Consider the following 9,898-nt stretch of genomic DNA (forward strand, 5'->3'; position numbering starts at 1 on the left):
TAAAAACATGCTTTTTTGGCCCTAAATTGGTGATTTTTATTTCACTTTAATTCCATTTGATGCCTTGATGTGTTTGGTGAGTGATTTCAGGTCCATAAGGCAAGTATTGGATGGAAGAAATGAGGAGAAAAGCATACACAAAGGGGGAATGCAGGAGAAACAAGGATTGTGATTTCACCAAAGGACGCGCACGCGCACCAGGTGCGCACGCGCAGAAGTGTTTTCACCAAAGGACGCGCACGCGTACATATCGCGTCCGCGCGGATTGAGAATTTGACATTGACGCGCACGCGCACATGGCGCGCACGCGCCGATATCCTCACGTGGCCCACTTGAAGGCAAAATGCTGGGGGCGATTTCTGAGCTGTCCAGGCCCAAATCCAACTTGTTTCTGAGTGTATTTCATGCAGAATTGAAGTCCAAGCAAAGGAGGAGCAATTAGTTTTAGCCAACATGAGCCTTTAGTTAGTTTTCTAGAGAGAGAAGCTCCCTCTTCTCTCTAGAATTAGGTTAGGATTAGGTTAGATTATTTCAATTTCATGTTTGAATGCTAGGTTTCATCTTGTTCTTCGATAATTTCTCAATTCTACATCTTGACCCTCTTAGTTTTTTATGCCAATTCCTTATTTTTGCTCTCTTTTGTTATGATGACTCATGTTGGATTTGTTTACATTTAATGCAATTTGATGTTGATATTTCCCTACTTGATGAATTGAGTTGTGATCTCACTTTTCTTGCAATCGATAGTGATAGACTTTGATATTCTTGCATTTTATGATGTTGATTCTTATTGCACTCCAAGTGTTCGATGAAATGTTCTCTTTAGTTCTTGAGTAGTTTTATTAACTCTTGGCCTAAGCCAAGGGACTTGAGTGATCTTGAGTTTTTGGACGTAATGGATTTGGTGATTTGAGAACCCTGTGTGATCAATTTGAAGCTCATTGTCGCTAACCCACTACTAAGCTAATTAGTAGATAGGTTAGGACTTATGGGTGGATATGATTAGGCCTATTTGACATACTTCCGGTCTAGGAGTAAATGTTACGTACTTAAGGCTTTGAGAAGTAGACTTAATGGGTTGGCCTTTCATAATTATCAATAGTCGGTTTGTTAACTGGGATGGTGACCTCAAGTACCCAAGTCTTAGCCAAGAGTTCCTTATTTTGCTTTCTTTACTTACTCGCTCCATTTACTTTCTTGCCATCGCATAAACAAAACCCCTCTCTTTTTACCCCATCATAGCCAATACACATGCACTCCATTGCATCCTAGGGAGACGACCCGGAGTCCAAATACTTCGGTTAATTTTTATTTGGGGTTTGTTATTCGTGACAACTCACTCAAATTTATTTTTGCATGAACGGACTCTTGTTTGGTTTAGAAACTATACTTTACAATGAGAACTCATTCATTTGTGAATTCTAAACCATCAAAAGTTCTTTCGTCAATAGACCATCATAGAATATATCCAGAGTGGTCCATTCTGAAAGCATGTCAGAGGGGCACTTTTTGGTCAGTTGCTTATATCTCTCCCAAGCTTCATAGAGGGATTCACCTTCTTTCTGTCTGAAGGTTTGAACATCCACTCTAAGCTTGCTAAGCTTTTGAGGAGGAAAGAACTTGGCTAAGAAAGCCGTGACCAGCTTAACCCAAGAGTTTAGACTATCCTTAGGTTGAGAGTCTAACCATATTCTAGCTCTGTCTCTTACAGCAAATGGGAAAAGCATAAGCCTGTAGACCTCGGGATCAATCCCATTGGTCTTAACAGTATCACAGATCTGCAAGAACTCAGTTAAGAACTGAAAAGGATCTTCAGATGGAAGTCCATGAAACTTGCAGTTCTGTTGCATCAGAGAAACTAATTGAGGTTTAAGCTCAAATTTGTTTGCTCCAATGGCAGAAATTGAGATGCTTCTTCCATGTAAATTGGAATTTGGTGCAGTAAAGTCACCAAGCATCTTCCTTGCATTGTTATTATTTTCGGCCATGTTTTCTCCTTTTTCAAAAATTTCTGTCAGATTTTCTCCAGAGAGTTGTGCTTTAGCTTCCCTTAGCTTCCTCTTCAGAGTCCTTTCAGGTTCAAGATCAGCTTCAACAAGAATGTTCTTATCCTTGTTCCTACTCATATGAAAAAGAAGAGAACACAAAAGAAAATATGGAATCCTCTATGTCACAGTATAGAGATTCCTTTATGTGAGTAGAAGAAAGTAAGAATAGAAGAAGGAAGAGATGAGAATCCAAACACAAGGGTGAGGATAGAAGTGTTAATGGATGAATAAATAAATAGAGGGAGATTAGAGATGAGAGAAGAATTCAAAAATTTAAAAAAATAAAATAAGAATATTTTAAAATTAAATTGAAAATTCGAAAATTAAAATTGAAATTGAATTAAATTAAAAATTAAAACAATTAGTTAATAAAAAGAAAGAATTTTGAAAAAGAGGGAAGGAATTTTCGAAAATTAGAAGGAGAGAGTTAGTTAGGTAGTTTTGAAAAAGATATGATTGAAACAAAAAGATAAGATTGATTGAAAAAGGTTGGAAAATTATTTTTGAAAAAGATAAGAAGTTAGAAAAGATTCTGAAATTGATTTTGAAAAAGATATGATTGAGAGATATGATTGAAAATCATTTTAAAAAGGATTTAAAAAGAAAATTAAAAAGATTTGATTTTGAAAATTAAAGTTGATTACTTGACTAACAAGAAACTAAAAAGGTATGATTCTAGAGTTTAAAGATTGAACCTTTCTTAATAGGCAAGTAACAACTTTGAAAAATTTTGAATCAAAACATTAAATGCTAATAAAATTTTCGAAAATTAAGAAATAAAATAAGAAAAAGATTTTGAAAATTAATTTGAATATTTTCAAAAAAATGAAAAAGATTTTGAAAAATTTTAGAAAGGAATTCGAAAATATGAAAAGAAAATTGAAAAAGATTTGATTTTGAAAAAAGATTTTGAAAAAGATAAGATTTTTAAATTAAAAATTTGATTTGACTCATGAAAACAAATAGATATTAAAAAATTTTGAAAAAGTCAACTCAAATTTTCGAATTTTATGAGTGAAAAAGGGAAAGATATTTTTTTGATTTTTGAATTTTTAATGTAGAAAGAGAAAAACATCAAAAAGACTCAATGCATGAAAATTTTGGATCAAAACATTTGATGCATGCAAGAACACTATGAATGTCAAGATGAACACCAAGAACACTTTGAATGTCAAGATGAACATCAAGAACTTATTTTTGAAAAATTTTCAAGAAAAGAAAAACATGCAAGACACCAAACTTAAAAATTTTTAAAGTTGAGACACTAACAAATTAAAAATGCATATGGAAAACAAGAAAAGACACAAAACAAGAAATTTTAAAGATCAAACAAGAAGACTTACCAAGAACAACTTGAAGATCATAAAGAGCATATGCACGAGTTTTCGAAAAATGCAAGAAAATTATAAAAACATGCAATTGACACCAAACTTAAAAATTGACACAAGACTCAAACAAGAAACATCAAACATTTTTGGTTTCATGATTTTATTAAATTTTTCTATTTTTTCAAAAATAAATTTTGAAAAAGAAAATAAGGATTTCAAAATTATTAATATGAATTCCAGGAATCTTGCACTCTTAGTCTAAAGCTTCAGTCCAGGAATTAGACATGGCTCACTAGCCAACCAAGCTTTCAGTGAGAGCTCCGGTCCAAAACACTAGACATGGCCAATGGCCAGCCAAGCTTCAGCATGTAAATCAGGCATTCAACAGCTAAGTTATCAAATTAACTTGCCTCTATGCTGATGGGTTGGAAGCCCCCAGTCCAAATGAATTAGACATGCCTTTACAGCCAGCCAGACTTCAACATGCTTCATGAAATTCTAGAATTCATTCTTAAAAATTCTGAAGAACATAAATTAATTTTAAATTTTTTTTTCGAAATTAAAAAGCTTTAAAAATAAAATAAAATTACCTAATCTGAGCAACAAGATGAACCGTCAGTTGTCCAATCTCGAACAATCCCCGACAACGGCGCCAAAAACTTGGTGTGCGAAATCGTGATCATTCCTTCCTTGGTAACGGCGCTAAAAACTCAATACGCACGTTCATGTTCTTAATTCTATTTCACAACTTCGTACAACTAACCAGCAAGTGCACTGGGTCATCCAAGTAATAAACCTTATATGAGTAAGGGTCGATCCCACAGAGATTGTCGGCTTGAAGCAAGCTATGGTCACCTTGTAAATCTCAGTCAGGCGGATTCAAATGGATATAGAGTTTTAATAATTAAAAGATAAATAAAACATAAACTAGGATAGAGATACTTATGTAATTCATTGGTGAGAATTTCAGATAAGCGTATAGAGATGCTTTCGTCCCTCTGAACCTCTGCTTTCCTGCTGTCTTCATCCAATCCTTCCTACTTCTTTCCATGGAAAGTTGTATGTTAGGCATCACCGTTGTCAATGGCCACCTGTCCTCTCAGTGAAAATGGTCCAATGCGCTGTCACTGCATGGCTAATCATCTGTCGGTTCTCAATCATACTGGAATAGGATCCATTGATCCTTTTGCATCTGTCACTACGCCCAGGATTCGCGAGTTTGAAGCTCGTCACAGTCATTAAATCTCTGAATCCTACTCGGAATACCACAGACAAGGTTTAGACTTTCCAGATTCTCAAGAATGGCCGTCCATGGGTTCTAAATTATACCACGAAGACACTAATAACTCGGACTTGGTCCCCTGTATTAGATATCCAAGAGATATCCATTCAATCTAAGGTAGAACGGAAGTGGTTGTCAGGCACGCGTTCATAAGTTGAGAATGATGATGACTGTCACGATCATCACATCCATCATATTGAAGTGCGAATGAATATCTTAGAAGCAGAATAAGTTGAATTGAATAGAAAAACAGTAGTACTTTGCATTAATCTTTGAGGAACAGCAGAGCTCCACACCTTAATCTATGGTGTGTAGAAATTCTACCGTTGAAAATACATAAGTGATGAAGGTTCAGGCATGACCGAATGGCCAGCCCACAAAACGTGATCTATAGATCAAAAGATAATCCAAAGATGTAAATACAATAGTAAAAAGTCCTATTTATACTAAACTAGTTACTAGGATTTGCAGAATTGAGTAAATGATGCAGAAATCCACTTCTGGGGCCCACTTGGTGCGTGCTTGGGCTGAGCATTGAGCTTTACACGTGTAGAGGCTTCTCTTGGAGTTGAACACCAGTTTGTAGCCTGTTTCTGGCGTTGAACTCCACTTTGCAACCTGTTTCTGGCGTTTGACTCCAGATTGCAGCATGGAACTGGCGTTGAACGCCAGTTTACGCCATCTATCCTTAGACAAAGTATGGACTATTATATATTGCTGGAAAGCCCTAGATGTCTACTTTCCAACGCAATTGAGAGCGCGCCATTTGGAGTTCTTTAACTCCAGAAAATCCACTTTGAGTGTAGCGAGGTTAGAATCCAACAACATCTGCAGTCCTTCTTCTGCCTGAATCAGATTTTTGCTCAAGTCCCTCAATTTCAGCCAGAAATTACCTGAAATCACAAAACACACAAACTCATAGTAAAGTCCAGAAATGTGATTTTTATTTAAAAACTAATAAAAATATACTAAAAACTAACTAAATTATACTGAAAACTATGTAAAAACAATGCCAAAAAGTGAATAAATTATCCGCTCATCAATGTTCGAAAACTAAAGAAAAATCAACAAGAAAACACCAAACTTAAAGTTTGGCACAAGATTTATTCAAAGAAAAATTATTTTTGAAAAATTTTTAAAAAGAAGATAGCCAATTACCAAGAACATAAGCACAACGCTCTAGCCAATTGAGCTATAAATTTAACGTGTTTTAATAAGGTATTTAATAAATAAAAATTTTTTGAAGACTGATATTTTGAAAAAGCACAAGAAAAACAAGAAAAGACACAGAACAAGAAAAACTAAAGATCAAACAAGGAAAATAAACAAGAACAACTTGAAGACTAAGAAAGAACAATGAACACAAATTCGAAAATTTAAAAGAAAATAAAACATGCAATTGACACCAAACTTAAAATATGAAACTAAACTCAAATAGAAAAACTCAATTTTTAGCTTATAAAATTTTTTGAAAACAATTAAAAAGAGAAAATAAGGATTTAAAAAAAATTCAACCAAAAACAATAATAGAAGACTCTAAACCAAAAAGAAAAATTTTTCCTAATCTAAGCAACAAAATAAACCGTCAGTTGTCCAAACTCGAACAATCCCCGGCAACGGCGCCAAAAACTTGGTGCACGAATTGTGAATCACACTTTTCACAACTCGTACCACTAACCAGCAAGTGCACTGGGTCGTCCAAGTAATACCTTATGTGAGTAAGGGTCGAATCCCACGGAGATTGTTGGCTTGAAGCAATCTATGGTTATCTTGTAGCTCTTAGTCAGGAAATCAATTAATTATCAGTTTGAATTGTGAAGAATAAAAGAGCATGAATTAAATACTTGTTATGCAGTAATGGAGAATATGTTGGAGTTTTGGACATGCTTTGTCTTCTGAATCTCTGCTTTCCTACTGTCATCTTCTTCACGCACGCAAGTTTCCTCCTATGGCAAGCTGTGTGTTGGTGGATCACCGTTGTCAATGGCTACCATCCGTCCTCTCAGTGAAAATGGTCCAGGTGCGCTGTCACCGCACGGCTAATCATCTGTCGGTTCTCGATCATGCTGGAATAGGATCCATTGATCCTTTTGCGTCTGTCACTACGCCCAACACTCGCGAGTTTGAAGCTCGTCACAATCATTCAATCCTTGAATCCTACTTGAAATACCACAGACAAGGTTTAGACTTTTTGGATTCTCAAGAATGCTGCCAATGGATTCTCAAGAATGCGCGTCGCCTCCAGTTCTCTAAAGCTCCGTTTTTCATGTCCCTTCCACTTGTGCATGCTTTCTTTTGATCTTTTAGACCATTCTTGTCCTATAGATCCTGAATCCACTCAACAAACACGTCACTTTATTGAATGTTAATAGAAGAGGATTAAAATATAGTATTTTTAGGGTTAAAGAAGCATGTTTTACACCATGAAGCAAAATTAGGAAGGAAACACAAAACCATGCAATTTATATGAATAAGTGTGAAATATATTGATAAAACCCTCCAAATTCTACACAAGATAAACCACGAAATTGGAATTTATCAAATCTCCCAACAATTAAACTAAGCATGTGCTCATGCTAAAAGTTAAAAGACCAAAGAATATAGGAGAATGAGGTTTATGAAATGCAATTTACCTACATGGATGCAACTAGTGCAAATACTTCTATCTACTTGGTCAAAAGTGAATCAACTTCCAAGAACACATACATGAACGAGCAGGGCTAAGGTAATATGATAACTCATGGACTCTACCAATTTAAATATTAGAATGGAGTGTAAACGACATGCAAGAAGAAAGCTTGTGAAAGCCGGGAACAAGGTGTTGAGCATCGAACCCTCACCGGAAGTGTATCCTCTCTAGTCGCTCAAGTGCATAGGGTTGATCACTCAATTCTCCTCTAATCATGCTTTCCAAGATTTGTTTTTCATCTAACAATCGATAGTTATTCGGTGCATGCATACATTCATCATGAGGGCTTATCATTAGGTTGTAATGGGGCTAGGGTAAGGGTAAGGATGCATATATGGCCAAGTGAGCTTGAAATTTGAATCCTTGATTAACCTAAGCTCTCACCTAACACACACAACAACCTATACAATTCTAATACACAACCTAGCTACCCATTCATTCACTTTTCACACACTCATGCATTTTCTTTCGATTCACAACCCATATGAATTGGTTATTATTGGCTTCACCTTGGGGCATTTTGTCCCCTTTTTATTGCTTTCTTTTTCTATGTATTTTTGTTTCTTTTATTTTTCTATTTCTTTTTCTACAATTTTTTTGCTTTTTATTTTTCTTTTGCTTTTCTCTTTTGATGAATTACATACAACAGTGCCAATGCATATGGTTCAAACATTCAATACATGACCATGCACCCAATTCCCAATATTTTTGATAAAAATTACAAAAATACTCTTTTACCTCTACCCATGTTCCCAAGTTTCCATCCCGCTTAAATGACACACACCCTCACTCGCCCAAGCTAATCAAGGATCCAAATCAGAGGACATTTTTTTATTTTTCACTTAGGGGTATTGATGTGCTAAGTTAAAGAACAAAAGCGGTTTAACATAAGCTCAAAATTGGTTAACGATGGTAGATAAAAGGGTTAAGGCTATTTGGGTACATGAGCTATTAAAATAATAGCCTCATTCATATAAATGAATTAATACACAAAATAATGGACATATAGAATCAAACAAATCAAGGATTGTAATCATAGAGATATAACAATGCGTACAAGAATGGAAATAAGTGGTTATATGATGTAACTGCGCAATTGGGCTCAAAACTCACATGCTTATGTGTTCTTAGCTGAAAAAAAAACCTTTTCCAAAATTAATTCCTTCAAGCAAGTTTAACACATAAAAAAAATTTTCAAATTTGTAGGGTGCCCTAAAAATATCTTCGAAAAGAAATCGTCACTCTAACCAAGCAGTCCTAACAAGAAATAGCTATCATGCAAAGAGTGTTTAATTGCAAAAACTAGCTATGCAATGTAAATTATCCTAATTGACAAAAGAAGAATAAAGATTTGGGTGTTGAAAAGAGGGGTTATTACCTACGGAAGTCGGTAAACGACTCCCTGAAGAACTGAAGATTGATGGTTTAGAGGTTATAGTAAATTCTCGTTGTAAGTATAGTTACTAAACCAAGCAATCAACCTTTCTTACAAACGTTTTGGGTGTCACAAGTAACAAACCCCTTTAAAAATTGTTAACCGAGTATTCAAACCTCGGGTCGTCTTCTCAAGGAACTGCAAGGAATTATGTTCTTATTATTGGCTATAAAGGTTGTAATCGGGGTTTAGAAGGTGAGAAGCAAGTGATTTGAATGACAAGTAAAATAAATGGCAATTAAAATAAATAAATACTGTAAAGCAAACTTCTGGCAAGGTGAAAGAAATTGGAAGTCCAACTTAATTATCTCTCTCAACAATAATGAAAGTTGAATAAAAATTCCACTTAGTTAACCTTAACTAAAGCAAAGGAAAGTCAAGGGACTAATTAGTTTGACCTTCGAATCCTTGTTAATTCCTAAGAAAAAGTTGGGATTATTGAAGTTCAGTTCAATTAGCAAGATAGCGATTATCAGTTATGTTGGGTTTGATGATGTTGAGTTACTGATTTCTTAACCAGGACCAAAAGGGGAAAAAGTAAAATTGCTGGAATAAAAATGTCCTTAGATGGAAAGCAATGGTAACACAAATTAAAGAGAAAACAATCAATAACTGAAATACCTCAAATAATCATTAATTCAAATAATAACATGAAAAGGGTTCATAAGTCAAGTTGGCAACATTTATAGATACGAATAAAAGCATTAAAGTAAAAGTAGTATAGAAACATAAATTAAAGTAAATACTAAACCTGGATCGAGAGTTACTCTAACAAACTAAGAAAAGTCCTAAATCCTAATCCTAATCCTAAGAGAGAGAGGAGAGAACCTCTCTCAAACTAAATCTAAATCATGGAAAGTGAAAATTGGCGAGCTCCCTTTGAATGGATGCATTCTCCCACTTTATAGCCTCAAGTCTGTGTGTTCTGCACCTGGATTTGGGCCAAAAGGGCTTCAGAAATCGCTGGGGGCGTATTCTGTAAATTCTGATGCGTGGCCTCTGTCACGCGTCCGCGTGGGTCACGCGGTCGCGTCATCTGGAGCTTTTCCTTGCCACGCGGTCGCGTCAGTCATGCGTCCGCGTCGTATGCGCTATGCTCAAGTCGCGTGGCCACGT

The 9,898-nt window shown here is 35.4% G+C and overlaps 1 non-coding gene across 1 annotated transcript; it reads left to right on the top strand.

Moving 5' to 3' along the window:
• Window positions 1-1,487: 1,487 nt before the first annotated feature.
• On the top strand, window positions 1,488-1,595 carry LOC148573941 (small nucleolar RNA R71). The gene has a single exon (XR_015906057.1). It is a non-coding gene; the product is annotated as a small nucleolar RNA R71 (small nucleolar RNA).
• The last annotated feature ends 8,303 nt before the right edge of the window (window positions 1,596-9,898 follow it).

This window comes from Arachis ipaensis, chromosome B2 (genome assembly GCF_059453495.1).
Source record: "Arachis ipaensis isolate K30076 ecotype BB chromosome B2, ASM5945349v1, whole genome shotgun sequence".
In the NCBI taxonomy this organism is placed as follows: Eukaryota; Viridiplantae; Streptophyta; class Magnoliopsida; order Fabales; family Fabaceae; genus Arachis; species Arachis ipaensis.